The following is a 17,895-nucleotide window of genomic DNA, read 5'->3' on the forward strand; positions in this document are numbered from 1 at the left end:
CCATCAGATAAACAACTACCTGACATTTAGAAGACAACTGAAGGCAGCCCTGTTCAGGGAAGTTTTAAATGTATGACATTTTAATGTATTTTTAATCTTTGTTGGAAGCCGCCCAGAGTGGCTGCGGAAACCCAGCCAGATGGGTGGGGTACAAATAAATTATTATTATTATTATTATTATTATTATTATTATTATTATTATCATCATTATTATCATTATTATCATTATCATCTACCCTCACCTGGTTTGGTCAGTTGAGCTCTACCACTTGACAGCAATTATGAGATGGTGCTTGGCAACAGTTATGTCATCTGTCTGAGCCACCCTATCACCAAGGAAATCAGCATGGATCCATCAGTCTGCAGGGAGTGGCCATCCTAACAGGTCCTTCACTTCTGCAATAGATGGGTTGTCATCACTAGTTTAACCAGTTAGTGATTTCTCCCTGACTAGAGAATTGAAGCAGTTCTCCCCATCTTCAGCTCAGCCTCTAATTTAATTATTAACTTGCCACGTGTGCTGTTGAAGTGACCTAAGACCTTGGGCCCCATCAAAAGTGGTACAGTAATATCTGTGGAGATTCAGCAAGTGCAAAGGTGTGAGAGGTAGGCTGTAGAAAGGGATGGATAGAGCTGTTCCTTTCAGTTTCTCATTTTTCCAATCTTAAATTCCTTTCACTGCATTTCTGCATCAGTTTGCAAAAATCTTCATGACTGTGCATTAGCTTTTAAGCCTAACATTTTGCCTAACATGCACATTTTTGCAATGCACTCCCCCCCCAATATAATACATTTGTGTATGTTGCTTTCATGTATATATGTATTTTCATGTATATATGTAACCTTTCCCACATTTTTCCATTGGAGACCTGCACCACAAAATTCAGAGCAGTGCAAATTCTCTGAAGGCTCGTTTCAGTTTATGTATCGTCTTGGGAAGAAAGTTTGCATTTAAATCTGAACTGATCTGAATGTCTCTCCTGCCCCTAGCTGTATACAGCCATGAATAAAGCTACTCTCTATTCTGCTTGCTCAGTGCCGATACCAAGATAATGTCAGTGGTATGGGAAGAAAATGGTGGGGAACAATAGAGTAGGTAGAAGAATTAGCACCTTTGTTCACAGCCAGTATTTACACTTCCATCTACCAAGTTTCCCTTGCCAGCTAATTTTAATGTTACCCTCTAAGGTTTATAGGCCTGAAACCCATTATTAACTTTATATAAAGGCTTTTATTAACTTGGAACTTAAGCTTTCTAATAATAGTTTTAAATTACGGTGGTTAGCTCTCATGCCACTTCAGTAAGGAAACGAAACACCATTTGAATGAAATGTTCTGTTGTAAATGGAAAGAACAAATGCTACAACGTCAGGGGAACATGTGCAACGATGGCTTTAACAAGCTGGTGAGTTACCATAGGGTGACTGTGACTCACATTCAAGACTGGAGTCTTGGGGTAGTTCCGAGGTCGGCTTTCTATTGTTGCTTTTTATATAAATTTATTTATTTGGTTTTCAGATTAAAATTTTACACTCACATATCCAACATACAACATAGATTCCAGAGAATCTCCTGAACTTCCCTCCTCCCCTTTGTGGGTCCTATTGCTAATCATTTCCTCCTGCATCTTTTATGATAATCCAAATCTTTTACATCTCCATTATGTCCATAATTTACCACAAAACTAGAAGTGCTCTTCCAAACCTACTAACAAGTTTAACTGTTTGCAATGGTTTTTAAGATAAGTTATCAATTGTCCCCATTCCTTATTAAAATGTTGGTATTCCTGATTTCTGATTCTTACGGTCATGTTTGCCATTTCGGCATAATCCACCAATTTGATCTGCCATTCTTCTCTGGTAGCGACTTTATCTTCTTTCCATCTCTGGGCCAAGAACATGGCTTTCTGGGACCCTCTGTGGTAAGGAGAATGCAGGGAGCACTGACCATTGTCTCACCATTTAGCAGTGCAGTTTCTACTTTAGATTTCCTTCTCCGTTGCCTGGTAAGGGCATTAAGACCCACAAATGGAGTCCAGTTAATCTTGGTACCACCAAGTGATTATCCTCTTGTGATGATATGGAAGCAGACTTTGGCACAGGTGTAAGCAGTATTATGAAACATATTCCCTGCTGGGGGGAAAAAGGCACGACCCATTTGCATTGCAGCTCCAGCTGGTTTTGAAGATGTACCTATTTCCATAGGCATTTCCTCCACCTCTCAACTTGAGCCTTCTTGTTTATTTTTTAATGTATTAATGGGATTGTTTTAGTGCACATTTTAATTATGGATATTTACATTTTAACGTTTGCACAGTTGTTTTTATCAGTGCTATTTTTCTAGAAAAAGAGGTGCTGGAACTCACCATTAATGCCTCCTCATTCTCTTAGAATGACAATGGTGTCCACCTAAGAGGTGCCAGAACTGAGTTCTAGTGAGTTCTGGCAGAAAAAACCCACACCCTGGATTTTTTTTTACTTGCAAACTGCTTAGATGACTACCATATTTTTCGCTCTATAGGACGCACCTTGTTTTAGAGGGGGAGAACAAGAAAAAAAAATCTCCCCCTCTCTACTCAGTGCCCCTTCAGCGAAGCGGCAGGAGAAACGGAGCCCCTTCCATTTCTCCTCCCGCTTTGCTGAAGGGGCGCTGTGCAGCTCTCCCTCTCTGCTGAAGTCGCGAGAGTCTTGCTCTCCCGGCTCCAGCAAAAGGAACCTGAAGCCTCTGGAGTGCAGCAGGAACTCACGCTGCACTCTGAAGGCTTCAGGCTGCTTTCCCTGAAGCCTGGAACTTGCTCTCCAGGCTTCAGCAAAAGCAACGCGAAGCCTCCGGAGCGTGGAGGGAGCGCTCCCTCTGTGCTTCGGAGGCTTTGCGTTGCTATCACTGAAGCCAAGGAGCCTGCATTCACTCCATAGGATGCACACACATTTCCCCTTAATTTTTGGAGGGGGGAAAGTGTGCCCTATAGAGCGAAAAATACGGTATTTTGACAGTGACCAGTATATTCTTTATTTCTCTCTGTCTGTCTGTCTCAGATCTTTGGGCTTTTGCTTGCCACTGGAGAGAAGAAGTTGGTCAACAGATCAACAAAAAGTCAGGTGTTGCTCCCCTTTTGTGCCCCATCCCTGTATTTTTCCCCAGGCCATGATGAGTAGCTCTGCCCTCTCATACAGAGCACAAGGATGAATCAAGTGCCCAAGCCTGAGATGGAATCTCACAGAGCTGATGCAGTGCTAGGAAAGTTTCCATTACATTGGCCCAAGCCAAGCTGCAGTCCTCGATGGCTGAAGAACATCTAGCCACACTGGGCTAAGACAGCTGATCTTTTCAGGGTAGCAAGAGTGTGTGCCCTGCACTCAGTAGCTGCAAGAAAGCATTAGACAGCCTGCAACAAAGAACATGAGTACTGATATCCATGCCTCTATACAATAGTAGCAGACCCTCCAAGTGCCCCTATTTTCCAGGGCTGTTCTGATTTAGAGAAGCCGTCGTTGATCCCAGAATGTCCTGCTTTTCCTTAGGACATTCCTATTTTCATTGGAGAAATGTTGGAGGGTATGGTAGGATGCCCCTATTTACATTGGAGAAATGTTGGAAGTTATGGTAAGATGTCGTTAATTTCATTGGAGAAATGTCTGAGAGTATGTAATAGTCATTTTGGAATTGGATCTCTCATGCATGCCTCCCATTAATAAATGGGTTTTGAGTACAAACTGCACAAAAGGCTTGCATATCCGCCCAATGCTCGATAGTGCAGGCTCAGGGTTCTCACATTTTCAGCTTTCAATGTTCCTTTTCTTTCCTTCAGCTATTTCTGTGTAAACATCCAGAGAGGTCGAGCAAGTGCAAATCGAAGACGTTGAGCTATCCACTTGATCTAGCCATATCACTGTAGGCCAGACATACACAATTCATGAATCGCCAACCCCCACAACCTGTGCGTTGCGGCATCTCAAGTACTTGACACCCTTCCCCCATACATACAATCTCAATCTATCCTGTTTAAGGCGGACGATAAAAACAGGATAAAAACAGGAAGTTTATTGAATAGTCGCCGGGGCAAAATACTAGGCCTTGGGGCTGAATTTGGCTGACTGGGTTGCCAGTTGCCCTCTGTGGATCTATGGAATATATAAGGTGAAGAGTCTTTATGCCTGTAAAACTAAACAACAGACTTCAGTATCAGACTTACCCTGGTCTTCCAGAAATTAATCTACCTACTAATAGTGTGATCAATTTTGGAAGCCATTTCAAGTGACTTGACATACTAACTTGAAATGTCAAACAGCGTAGCCTGATTAAAAGTAATTATTCTTATTTCTGCATCCAGCAACATTCATTTCATATTGCCTTTGCAGTATTGGGAAAAAATAACTGGGCTGATCGACGGCAGTCACAATTTTTTTTATAAACTGTTAGAACTGTGTGACTTGCATGTGTTGATATAGTATAGTTGCCTTTGCCAATTGTCCCAAAGTACAATTTCTGTCAACCCCAGTAAGCTACGCTGACTGGGGATGATGGGAGTTGTAGTCCATGACGTATGGAGGGCACCAGGTTGACAAAGGTTGTATTGCAGGATAGGATAGGCCATACTTTTTTGTGTCATCTTCATAAAGCACTTTCCAGCTGTTTATTTGGTGAGTGGTGGTGCTAAGAGCTTGGCATACAATGGATGGATTTGCAAGTGGACTTGCTGGAGTATCAGACTAAGGCTGGCCTGGCTGTGATGACGTCTCCCTCCACTTTCATGAAACTGTTCATTCCCTGGCAATGGCAGAAGGCGTCATTGGTGACTTTTGTGATTCTCAGAGCTCCATATAGGGGACTTTGCTGCTGCTTCGAATGGAATGTTGCCCTCTGCAGCCCAGCAGCATTCACTTCTAACTTGCGACAAAATGTTGCAGGAAAACCTGCTCCCTTTCTCACGAGTAGACCAGGCGTCACATGAGTTGTGAAAAAGGAGTCTAAGTTTATTTCTGCACAGAAGTTTTGAGCCAGGGGGATTGCTCTGCAAAGACTGGACCATGAGCAAAAGATCCAACAGTTTTGATATTCATTACAGAAATTACAAATTCAGTTACCCAATGAGATCTTTTTGTTTCTCTCTCATTTACAAAGCTTATTGATATGCACATACTGTCTCCCTATAATTGGTCCGAATTGCAAACAGTGAGAGCATGGATACTAGCAATCTATAAACAAAGGAAATTCCTCGTGGTCTGTTAGAATTTTATTGCAGGATTAAGTTTAACCTCTGTATTGTATTTCACCCCAGTTGTCGAGCATGCTCAGATCATACCAAAACCTCAGCCCAGTATGTTTCCCTGTTTTTCATTACCTCAAAAACATCCCATGGAAATGATGCTACAGGCCCAGGGCCTAAGAGAAGAGGCAAATATAAATTGGGATTCTCTGAGGCAGCCTGCACTAATGTCTAGGGTGGTGGAATAGTAGATGAAGGCAACTCCACATTTAAGGTAAAGGTAAAGGTACCCCTGCCCGTACGGGCCAGTCTTGACAGACTCTAGGGTTGTGCGCTCATCTCACTCTATAGGCCGGGAGCCAGCGCTGTCCGCAGACACTTCCGGGTCACGTGGCTAGCGTGACAAGCTGCATCTGGTGCGCCAGCGCAGCACACGGAACGCCGTTTACCTTCCCGCTGGTAAGCGGTCCCTATTTATCTACTTGCACCCAGGGGTGCTTTCGAACTGCTAGGTTGGCAGGCGCTGGGACCAAACGACGGGAGCGCACCCCACCGCGGGGATTCAAACTTGCCGATCGGCAAGTCCTAAGCACTGAAGTTTTACCCACAGCGCCACCCGTGTCCCAGCATTTACTCCACATTTACACACGTTCAAAGCATGCACGACTGCACACACGGGCATCTCCACGGACCTGGAAATGACTTCAAAAATGACAAAAATGGCCCTAAAAGAGCATGGGAAGGTTTTTTTTTAAAGTGTGTGAACAGCACCTAGCAATGCCAGGAGCCTTTGCACTGGCCGTTGAGGCATATGGTAAGTTGGAGTTTGAGAAAGGAGATTTGGAGGGAGAGATTGTGGTGGAGTTTGGCAAAGTTTTTGGAGTTTCTGCACAACCTTTTTGAGATCTTTTCTTAGGAGGTTTTTTGATATTTTTCTCTGAGGAGTTTTTGTCAGCTTGCATTTCTTAGTACAGAAAGTATTGATCTGATGTGTAGAGATCTTTCCTATTCTAATTAATTCAAGAGGGTTCTGGAAGCTTCTATGTGTGAAAGAAACAAGCAGAAGGTTCATGATGTTTGGGTTATTCCTTCAGAGAAGCTGAGTACATCTGGCTTAAACTGGTTCTGTTTTGCGTGTGTAGGTCCCCAGGCCACCCCTCAAATAACTTCACACATACCACGTAATTTAGTTTTGGTTTTTGGGCACTATTTTGGCCACAACTTTATTAAAATACAAAATCAGTGAGTGGTTGTTTAGACATTGGTTATGACTATCTGTCCCCCCACCTGGGACAGAACTGACATCCCGAGGTCCGATCGGTAGCCAGTAGAAGGGAAAGTCTAACTTGGGGATCTTTTGAGCTAAACATCGGACCCACGCCGCTCACCCCAGCAGCTCCCCGAAAGCTTGCCAGCCTGGTCCTATGACAAGGATTCCCATGACAGGGATTGGGCGGCCCTGGTCCCATGACAGGGATTGGACGAAATCATGGCAAGCCCCAGGATTCCTTTACCGGAATTCCCTTCAGCGCAACGGGAGGGGCAGGCACGGCCTAACCTGACCCCTCCACCACCAGCATATTATAACCAATGCCTAACCACAACCTTACAAGTTGTGACGAATTGCTGAGTAGTAGGCAAAAACCAAATGGCACAGCCAATCACCAAATGGCAAAATTCCTACTAGGCCCCTGCGCCAAGGCAGACAACCCCATGACAGGCAAAGCAAGGTCAACCGGAAAAGAGGGCGGGTGGGCGGGTGATCTGATGCACTCTGCAAAGAGAAAGAGAAACCAGAGTGCCCTGATATTTAAAGACTATGGTCCCACCCACCCAATTTGCAACATACAATTTGCCCCAGCAACCCGGTTATCCAATCGCAATGCCAGGCAACAACTATTAACCTGCCTGGCAACCAGAGGCCTGGCCCGGCGGCCCACACCGCAACACGTGCTCTCATTTATTGGAGAACACGCTATCTCTTTCTGTCAAGGTCATGCTGACTATAATAAGAGGCCAGAAGGAGCCTGGGTTTCACTTTCTCTTTCTATCTCTTTTCCTTCTGGTGTGGTGTTCTGTACATGGTATGCTTAGTGTTAAGGCTTAGACTTATTATAAGTTATTGTAAGTTTAAGTTACGTCTGCTGCAACTGGATTTCTTATGGACAGTGCCAGTCCTGAATGTATTGGATTTGTGACCATTATGCTCTTTTGCCTTCAGTAGCAGTAAAGCTCTGCTGGATGAAAGATTAATTGCCTCTCGTCTGTTTTGGGGGAATCCTGCAATGTGTTTAAGTTTTTACTCTGCTAACTATACATTGGAATCTGCTGTGGATCAATATCAAGTAGAATTCCGTGACAGCTTTTTAAGCCTTTTTTAAGAGATGGCACTTAAACACACCACATCGTCATCTTGATGACAACCAAATCATCAAGGGATGACAAACCCAAGCCATTTTGCTTAAACATGCAGTACCTCAGAATGTAATCCCTGTGTAAATGGGGAGTTGCCTGTATATGGAATTGTATACAGTGGTACCTCGGGTTACAGACGCTTTAGATTACATGCGCTTCAGGTTACAGACTCCGCCAACCCAGAAATAGTGCTTCAGGTTAAGAACTTTGCTTCAGGATGAGAACAGAAATTGTGCTCCAGTGGCGTGGCAGCAGCAGGAGGCCTCATTAGCTAAAGTGGTGCTTCAGGTTAAGAACAGTTTCAGGTTAAGAACGGACCTCCGGAATGAATTAAGTACTTAAGCCAAGGTACCACTGTATAGTGAGGGGAATGATCCATTAGCACAAGGGTTTTTCCTTGCACGGACAGGCGGAGTCCCCAGGTCCCGAGTGCCCCCCCTCCCGTCATGTGGAATAACGACTCAAGACAACGTGCTATGGGATTGAATTGGCCACAACTTTATTAAATTTCAAATGTGGGTAGACCTTGGCTCAGGCATTGGGCGTTCTCCCTCCCCAGTCCCCAGCTGGGGACCTAGGGAGCATCAGGGTTATCCAGTGTTTGTGTGGGGGATGGGCCGGCTCTGGAGAACATATGTTCAAGCAGAGATAGCCGCCCCCATTACGCCGCCGTCGCAGGGGAGAGCAATAACGACCTTTTGGCGTACGGTCAAAGCCTCCCTTCAGAAACCCCTTTAACGGGGAACCCTGGTATCGCCGCCGCAAAGAGGAAGATGGACTAAAGGATTCCGCCCAAGGCCTGATACCGCCAAAGTTGTGACGTTTTGCTACAGGAAAGGCGAAACCCGCCAATGCAGGGAAATTCCATTCCGGCCCTTTGACAGCGACCTTAACGTAGCAGCGCCCGCATACCTGTAAGAAAAGTTAACCTGCAAAACCTGTGAAGAAAAGTTAACCTGCAAAATAAGGCATTAACTGAGGGTGGGTAGGGTGGGAGAAGCTCTGGAGTCAAATGAGGATTCCCAGGTAAGATCCTCCCTCTATTGTGTGTGCAGGTAATCCCTCCCCACCTGGCCTGATCTCCTTGGCAACGCTTCCCCCAGGTGGGATTGGACAACTGACCGGGGTAGGCGGAGACCTCCAGGTATCCCACCTGAGGGAAGGCAAAACCAAGCCTATGCTGATGGAGCCGCTCCAGATCCAGGGGCTGCGCGCGTCCACACAAAGGTCGCCCCCCGTTTTATGCGGGGAGCGGTCATTTGCAACAGGATATTTTCCTCCCTTTCCTACCCACGGTTGCCCCTAAACCTGTTCTGTGGTTCTGCCCATCCATCCAGACCAGATTTGGGATGGCATGGGGCTCATGCACAGGGTGCGGGGAAATCCCATTGTGTTAGCATTAATCCTTGTACTAGTGCAAGTGTTTATCTCTGTATTGCCCATGGATCTTTTTTTACTTCTATTTTCTTTCATTTTGTTTTGCACTCCTGATGCATGATTCCAGTGTGTGTGTGTGGGGGGGGGAATTGACATTGGTTATTTAAAGTTTGGGAGACACTCAAATAAAAAAAGCAGCTGGTACCCCAATGTTAGTCTATCAGTTTCATATATCCCATTCCTTTTATTTACATTTTGAAGTTACACTTCAGTGCAATGAAGACTTGCTCCTGTTAGAAGCTAGTTGCACTCAGCATACATCCTATTTATTTTTGTATCTGGAGGTGGGAAATTTGTGGGAGGCAAACTTACTGCGTTAGCATTTAAGTAGCTTGCACTTGGCTTTGAAGTGAATATGCCATTAAGATGAATAAAGGCAGTTCATACAGTTCTGCTGGCATTGTTATTCCTGTCCATCTGGGAGCAAAACACACAATGCAGGAATACACTGATTTATAGAACCAGAGCTTCCTCTGAAAACAGGTCTAGAAACTTTATTTTCTTTAATGAAGCCTGCAAATCTGTCATGTCGAACCAAAGGGAAGCTACCTTTCCCCTCGATGTGCAGTGAATTTGTGTTATAATTCACATTAACTCTTGACACATTGTAACATCAGAGGGAGAACATATAGCCTTACATCATGAAAAGGTAGGATGTTTTTTCAGGAAGTGGTACATTTATTGTCTTGTGGGAAGGCAATGGAGTGGTAGACTTGGAGGTAATGCTTCTGCTCCGGCCATTGTAAATTAAGACGTGGCAGTAGCTGTTTCACATTTCCAGACATGTTTATAAGGGCCAGGTCAGTGAGGATTAAACAGGAGAAAATCAACAGGGTTGCACTTTCTCTCCTGGAAGCAAGAGTTTCCGTGCCAAAACCAAGCCTAATAGATCTGGAAAATCAGGTTCATCCAAGAGTATCTGGCACTGTTAGACAACCACTTGCTCAAACACCTTGCCCAAGAAGAGTGTTGCCATATCATCTGTGCTGTGTTGCCTTTGGGGTGTTTCTGACTAGATATGGGGCTCTTCTATCGTGTATTGAGGATTTATCCTGATTTGCTTGCAGAAAGCTGGTTAGACTATGTTCAGTTTTAATTAACCATTTTCCAGATTTGTTTGTGGGCGATCGTAGAGTTTGGATTTGATATCCCGCTTTATCACCACCCGAAGGTGTCTCAAAGCGGCTAACACTCTCCTTTCCCTTCCTCCCCCACAACAAACACTCTGTGAGGTGAGTGGGGCTGAGAGACTTCAGAGAAGTGTGACTGGCCCAAGGTCACCCAGCAGCTGCATGTGGAAGAGCAAGGAATCAAACCTGGTTCACCAGATTACGAGTCTACCGCTCTTAACCACTACACCATACTGGCTCTAGAGTCATATACTTGTAGAATCAGAAATGAAACTGAGGAACATCTAGTCTAGGGCTATCAAATGTCCTGATTTTCCAGGACATGTCCTGGAATTCACCTCCAAAAATGGCATCCTGGATTATTTTTTGGGAAATTGGGGAAATATTCTGGAAAACCAGCAATGGGGGTTTTACTAAACAAAGATCAACAACCTCTGGGGTGTTTCAACTAAATCATACATGACAGGTGGCCATTCAATCTCTGCTTAAAATCTCCAGTAACGTAGAGTCCTCCACCTCTTGAAGGAGTCTGTCTAACGGCTTTTACTTTCAGAAAATTATTCCTGATGTTTAGTCAGAATCTCCTTTCTCATAACTTGAATCCATTGGTTTGGGTCATAGCTTCCAGAGCAGGAGAAAACAAGCCTGCTCCATCTTCCATGTAACAAATAAACACATTTTTTTTTGGGGGGGGGAATCTTTTAAGGTAATGCACTTTTGTATATTATTTTCATGAGTGCATGTGTTTTCATGCACACTTTATCTGTATCTCTACATATTTGAACACATTATCCACCTGGAGAACTGGCTGCACACTGGTATTTGCAAGTGTATGGCAAAATTCAGATAACTGTACATTTTAAAGGATAGGTCTGTTTTGATTTGAGTATTGTTTTGGAAAGTACAAATTGTTTTAGGACAGTACAAATTATGTAGGCTTGCCTTTAAATGTGAATCAAAACTCTCTTCACTTTACTCAAATGTTAACACAAAAATTTTCTTTCGTAATTCCTTTATTGATTGCTTGGTCTTAGTGCTGAATGTTTTTTCACCTTCCTTATTAAGCAAAATATCTGCAAAGACCAGGTTTCAATAGTTGCATGCAATAAAGGTGTTAACTTTTTCTTCTTCTTTTATCGGCACTCAGTCAATTTATTTTTAAGTTCCTTATTTGGAGCAAGAAGATAGGTGTGATTATGTGATCTCTTCTCCTCTTCCAATCCTCACCAGCCTAGAGGAAGCTTGTAGCTTGTAATGCCACTTGGGATGGTTTGCCCCCATTGGGATTTCCATCTGTCATAAGGAAATAGAGGTTTGCATAGGAGCAAATGGAATATGGTAAATAGTTCATTACTGCAAGTGCAGAAATAGCTTAGGTGATATATCTCAACAGTGCACAATTTCATATTCATTTTATAAGAAGCTAGAAGGCCATCAAATCTGACACAATGTTGTATGTCTGTGGAGAACTATTGTTGTTGGACAACAGATAAATAGAATGAAAGAAAAATAATATTAAAGTGGGGAAGAATGAGATGTTGCTCCTCATCACATCCGTACTAAGGCTACAGAACTAACAGGGAACCACTGAGAGAGGGGCAAAATGTTGGGAAGAGGTTTCATCTTCATAGTGACCATACTGGAAAGAAAACGGGATCACTCAAAAATAAAGTAGCAGTTTCTTCATACGTTGCTCAGGGCAACCAGAAACTCCTGACCATGTCTTCTTTCACTGCCAATATTTTACAGACATACGAGTTAGGTTCATCCTGCCAATACTACACAAATTGCCTGGATGGACAGAACAAGTCTTTACCTCCTTGCTCCTTCAAGATGCAAACCCAGATGTAACCTACTCAGCAGCCAGATTTCCGGTGCTTTGGTTCGCCAAAGAATGGTTTGGCATTGAAGACCTTAAGGGCAGAAGGGATATGTGAATTACCTCTTGTTATGAAAAAACACATTATGGCCTGCATAGACATCTTACTGGCATTCACAGCTTTTACGAAATATCCAGTGCAATATTCTGATTGCCATAAACCTGCTTTGCACGGACTTCCAGCACACCAGACTCATGCTGACATTTTCTGATTTGGCTGCTCCTAAAAAGCTCCTGAAATATAGGGCCCTCTTATAAGACTATAATATTGAGTTGAGGCGAGTTTTTAAAGATACAGAACGAAAACAACTACTCCCAAAATTGTCGTATTGCCGGACTGACCCTGAGCAATCAATGCCCTCTTTGTCGGAGGGAACTTGCCATAGGTCCATGGTTCATTTGGCAGGCCCGTTAAGGATGGATACGTGCGATGCACCCAGCCGTAACACTCCCTTGGAGAGGAAAACCTTGGAGCAAAAAGGTCAGCTACATAAAGAACGCCAGCCCAATCTAGATAAGTCAAAGACAGGACAGTCCAGTAGCCCCTTGGTTGATCTCGAAATTCACCATCCATTACCCCAGCTGGAACCTGATCAGCCATCGCCAAGCGACGCTCCTCCCAAGGGAAACACGACACACAGACAAACAGAATAGTTTGGGGAACTTACCAGACCCAAACTGAAGGCTCGTATGCCCTCTTTGGTACCCTCCCTTCTATAGTTACTTTTGCAACTGCTGGTTTTAAGTCTTCCTCACACTCCTCCCCCCTTTGAGTCACTCCTTTAACATGTTTTAACTGTGTTAGTTCCTAAATCACCGCATGTTTCTATTTTAACTTATGCTGGTCTGTGACCGTAATAAAGATGGTGATGGTGATGATACAGTCAAACCTTGGTTCCCGAATGGCTTAGTTGCCAAACAAATTGGCTCCTGAACGCCGCAAACCCAGTTTGTGAATGTTTTTCGGAAGCCGAACATCTGACGCAGCTTCGGCTTGAGTGCAGGATGCTCCTGCAGCCAATCAGAAGCCACGCCTTGGTTTACGAACAGTTTCAGTAGTCGAACGGACTCCCAGAACGGATTAAGTTTGAGAACCAAGGTACCACTGTACTTGCATACCTTAAAGGTAAAGGTAAAGGGACCCCTGACCATTAGGTCCAATCGTGACCGACTCGGGGGTTGCGGCGCTCATCTCACTTTATTGGCCGAGGGAGCCGGCGTACAGCTTCTGGATCATGTGGCCAGCATGACTAAGCCGCTTCTGGCAAACCAGAGCAGCGCACGGAAATGCCGTTTACCTTCCCACTGGAGCGGTACCTATTTATCTACTTGCACTTTGACATGCTTTTGAACTGCTAGGTTGGCAGGAGCAGGGACCAAGCAACGGGAGCTCACCCCATCGTGGGGTTTCGAACCGCCGACCTTCTGATCAGCAAGTCCTAGGCTCTGTGGTTTAACCCACAGCGCCACCCGTGTCCCTACTTGCATACCTTAGGTATGCAGAAATACGGCCTAGCGGGCTTCATGCTCAGGTACCACCACTGCAAGCACAAGCACCCACCACAAGCGCTGGCTCATCCCTTTCCCTGTGCTCAGAGGTGGTGGTACTGAGGAGAGGAAACAGGATGTTCCAGGATCAGATCGGAAACCGGAGTGGCTTCTGTAATTCTGGGACCATCCTGGGAAAATGGGGACACTTGAAGGATACACACAGGTGCAGTGAAACCCAGCCCAGCACAAAATGACTGCCATGGGCAACAAAACAAGAAATGTTGGTACTCTGCATCAGTGAATACTGTCACAGAAAAAGCCTAGGTACAGTGGTACCTCGGGTTAAGTAGTTAATTCGTTCCGAAGGTTTGTTCTTAACCTGAAACTGTTCTTAACCTGAAGCACTACTTTAGCTAATGGGGCCTCCTGCTGCTGCCGTGCTGCCGGAGCACGATTTCTGTTCTCATCCTGAAGCAAAGTTCTTAACCTGAGGTACTATTTCTGGGTTAGTGGAGTCTGTAACCTGAAGCGTATGTAACCTGAAGCATATGTAACCCGAGGTACCACTGTAGTTGGAAAACTGAATCCCTCTATGTCGGTCTCCAGATTCAGAACCCACAAAGGCTTGAGTCCTGAGTAACAGCAGAGTCTTAATCTTGGGAGAAAAGCAATGACAAACCTAGACAGCATCTTAAAAAGCAGAGACATCACCTTGCCAACAAAGGTCCGTATAGTAAAAGCTATGGTTTTCCCAGTAGTGGTGTATGGAAGTGAGAGCTGGACCATAAAGAAGGCTGATCTCCGAAGAATTGATGCTTTTGAATTATGGTGCTGGAGGAGACTCTTGAGAGTCCCATGGACTGCAAGAAGATCAAACCTATCCATTCTTAAGGAAATCAGTCCTGAGTGCTCACTGGAAGGACAGATCCTGAAGCTGAGACTCCAATACTTTGGCCACCTCATGAAAAGAGAAGACTCTCTGGAAAAGACCCTGATGTTGGGAAAGATGGAGGGCACAAGGAGAAGGGGACGACAGAGGACGAGAAGGTTGGACAGTGTTCTCGAAGCTACCAACATGAGTTTGACTAAACTGCGGGAGGCAGTGGAAGACAGAAGTGCCTGGCGTGCTCTGGTCCATGGGGGCACGAAGAGTCGGACATGACTAAACGACTAAACAACAACAACAACTTAATCTGGCAATGGTCTCTCTGTCTGTCTCTCTTACCCATTCACACCATATTGATAGGCAGTTAGTAGCACATAAACTCTGCTGTTTGCAAAAAAAAAATACAAAGACAATCTGTGGAGTGCTGTTTTATTTGGAGTCAAATATTGCAATACAGCTCCAGTAGCGAATACAAAAATCCCTCTTTATTGTCTGTGCTCAAAGGGTGCATTATTCTTCTGTGATCTACACTGGAACTTGCAATCACACATGCAATTACTTAAATGTCAAGATCAGCTTCGTTGAGGTTCTTTCTTAAAATGATCATGTAATTTGTTGTTTTCACCCAACTGCTTCTTAAATGCAAACATGGAAATTTACTTGCTTTGCCATCTGAATTATTTACATCCTATAAATGACATGCATGTGTACAAACAATTAAGAACTGTAAATAGAATAGAAAGCCTCCACAGAGGCTTGTGAACATAACCCGGCGTGTGTGTTGCTTAAACTGTGTTATGAAACTGCTGAAGACTTAAGAGTCATTACTGCCATTTTAACTGAAAGCGTATTGGCCCCGTGAAAGAGACATTGTGCTTATAAATACTTTACAGTTAAAACTGAATTATTGAGAAAAAGTGAAATTCAATAATCCAGGATGCCTTTAGCATTCATTCTACACAAAGAGTGTCTAGCTATAAGCAGGAGATCAGGAAGCCTGAACATGCAGAGGCCTATTGTTCTTCACTGAATATTTAAACTTCAAAAACTTGCCAAGGGAAACGCTGTGTGGGAATGAATAATTTCTTCTCCTAAAAGCTTAACCACTACAGTCTGCTGTACTTTGCTATGTTCTAATCCATGGGTAGGCAAACTAAGGCCCGGGAGCCGGATCAGGCCCAATTGCCTTCTAAATCCGGCCTGTGGATGGTCTGGAAATCAGCGTGTTTTTACCTGAGTAGAAGGTGTGTTTTTATTTAAAATGCATCTCTGGGTTATTTGTGGGGCATAGGAATTCGTTCTTTTTTTTCCCTTCCCCAAAATATAGTTCGGCCCCCCACAAGGTCTGAGGGACAGTGGACCAGCCCTCCTGAAAAAGTTTGCTGACCCCTGTTCTAATTTATCCAAGTATCTGAACAGGATACAAACCACTTTGATGAGCGCTCAAAATGTCACAGACACAAACACTGTTGCTGCTTTTGCTCATAGGGCTTGTTCTAGAGCTGTGGCCTTTTTTGGTGAAATAATTTTTATTTGATTTTACAAGCATATAGTTATAACAATACAAAATAAATATCCATATTTGGAGATTTCTCCGAATCTCTAGATTTCCCATCTTCCCCTGCATGGGTCCTATTATAAACCTTTTCAACTGCACATTTTTTCAACATCAAAATTGTATGTCTCTCCATTTATCCACAATATCTTCTACATTACTACTACTACTACTACTACTACTACTAATAATAATAATAATAATAATATATTTATACCCCACCCATCTGGCTGGGCTTCCCCAGCCACTCTGCTAATGTTAATGTTAATTGCAATCCTGCTAATGTTCTCATCTGCTTACAGTGGTCTCTCAAGTAAGCTAAAAAATTAATAAATCCCATTCTTTATTGAAGTTTTGGTCTTCTTGGTTCCTTAGCTTTCCGGTCAGTTTTGCCATTTCAGCATAATCCAACACTTTAGTTTGCCATTCTTATCTTCCTTCCATCTCCAGGATAGTAGCATCCGTGTGGCTGCTGTTGTGTACATGAAAAGTCTTTTCTGTTCTTTTGGAATATAAGCACGTACAATTCCTAATAAAAAAATCTGTTTTTTAAAAATAAAAGTTATTTTAAACATTTTTTTCAATTCATTATATATCATTTCCCATAATGCTTTTGTTACACATCCACCACATATGGTAAAAGGTGCCTTCTTTTTCTTTACATTTCCAACAGATATTTGTACTTGTCTTACACATTTTTGCTAGCTTACTAGGAGTCAAATACCACCAGTACATCATTTTCATATAATTTTCTTTCAGCGTACAATACAGCTGCTGCCTTTACCTATAGCTCCATATAAACGTACTCGCTATTTTATAATCTGAGGAAGATGCATTGTGTGAGACACAGAAGGTGGTATTCAGCTAAGTTTTACTAGACCATTGAAATTAAGTTAGGTCCATTCATTCTGATGGTTCTGTTCCAAGTAAACTTTCACTGAATGACACCCCAAGTCTTGACATGCAGAATGAAAAAAATGGTTCTCACAGAATATTGTGAAAGCCACTCATTGAATCTTGGTCAACTTTTCATATTTACATGCCAGAAACACAATATCCTTCCCATGCCCTCATTTTCTATGATTCTGTGGGGAGGGGGGTGTTATTGGCTTTTCACTCTTATTTTTATTATGTATCTTGTGTTATTATCCTGTATTTTTATGTTGTGAACTTCCCTGAGATCTACAGATAAAGGGTGCCCCAGAAATTTAATAAATAAAATTCATAAAATGCTAAGCCCAAGTGGGCCGGAGCGACTTCCCAAAGGTTACATCTGGCTTTGTTTTCTTTTCATTAAGGAAGTGAGAGCTGGACCATAAAGAAGGCTGATCGCTGAAGAATTGATGCTTTTGAATTATGGTGCTGGAGGAGACTCTTGAGAATCCCATGGACTGCAAGAAGATCAAACCTATCCATTCTGAAGGAAATCAGCCCTGAGTGCTCACTGGAAGGACAGATCCTGAAGCTGAGGCTCCAGTACTTTGGCCACCTCATGAGAAGAGAAGACTCCCTGGACAAGACCCTGATGCTGGGAAAGATGGAGGGCACAAGGAGAAGAGGACGACAGAGGATGAGATGGTTGGACAGTGTTCTCGAAGCTACTAACATGAGTTTGTGGGAGGCAGTGGAAGAGTGTCTGGCGTGCTCTGGTCCATGGGGTCACGAAGAGTCAGACATGACTAAACGACTAAACAACAACAAGGGGGGGGGGGGGGAAGCTCCCATCCAAGCACTAACCAGGCCTGACCCTGCTTAGCTTCCAAGATCAGACAAGATTGGGCGTGTTCAGAGTAGTATGGCCGTAGCTTTGAAATGTTATTAATGGAAAATTAATAAAAATTCTCTTTAAAATAGCAAAAGAAAAATAAAAGCTAAGTAATAGGGCACTTGATAAGG

General features: G+C 43.6%; 1 long non-coding RNA gene across 1 annotated transcript in view; it reads left to right on the forward strand.

Annotated features, from left to right (window-relative positions):
- Positions 1-374: 374 nt before the first annotated feature.
- Positions 375-17,895, forward strand: part of LOC310770344 — a 42,416-nt gene continuing 24,895 nt past the window's right edge. Inside the window, exon 1 of the long non-coding RNA XR_014552092.1 lies at positions 375-606. This is a non-coding gene — a long non-coding RNA (uncharacterized lncRNA). The remainder of the gene's footprint in view (positions 607-17,895) is intronic.

This window comes from Podarcis filfolensis (assembly GCF_964270895.1).
Source record: "Podarcis filfolensis genome assembly, chromosome: 9".
Classification (NCBI taxonomy): domain Eukaryota; kingdom Metazoa; phylum Chordata; class Lepidosauria; order Squamata; family Lacertidae; genus Podarcis; species Podarcis filfolensis.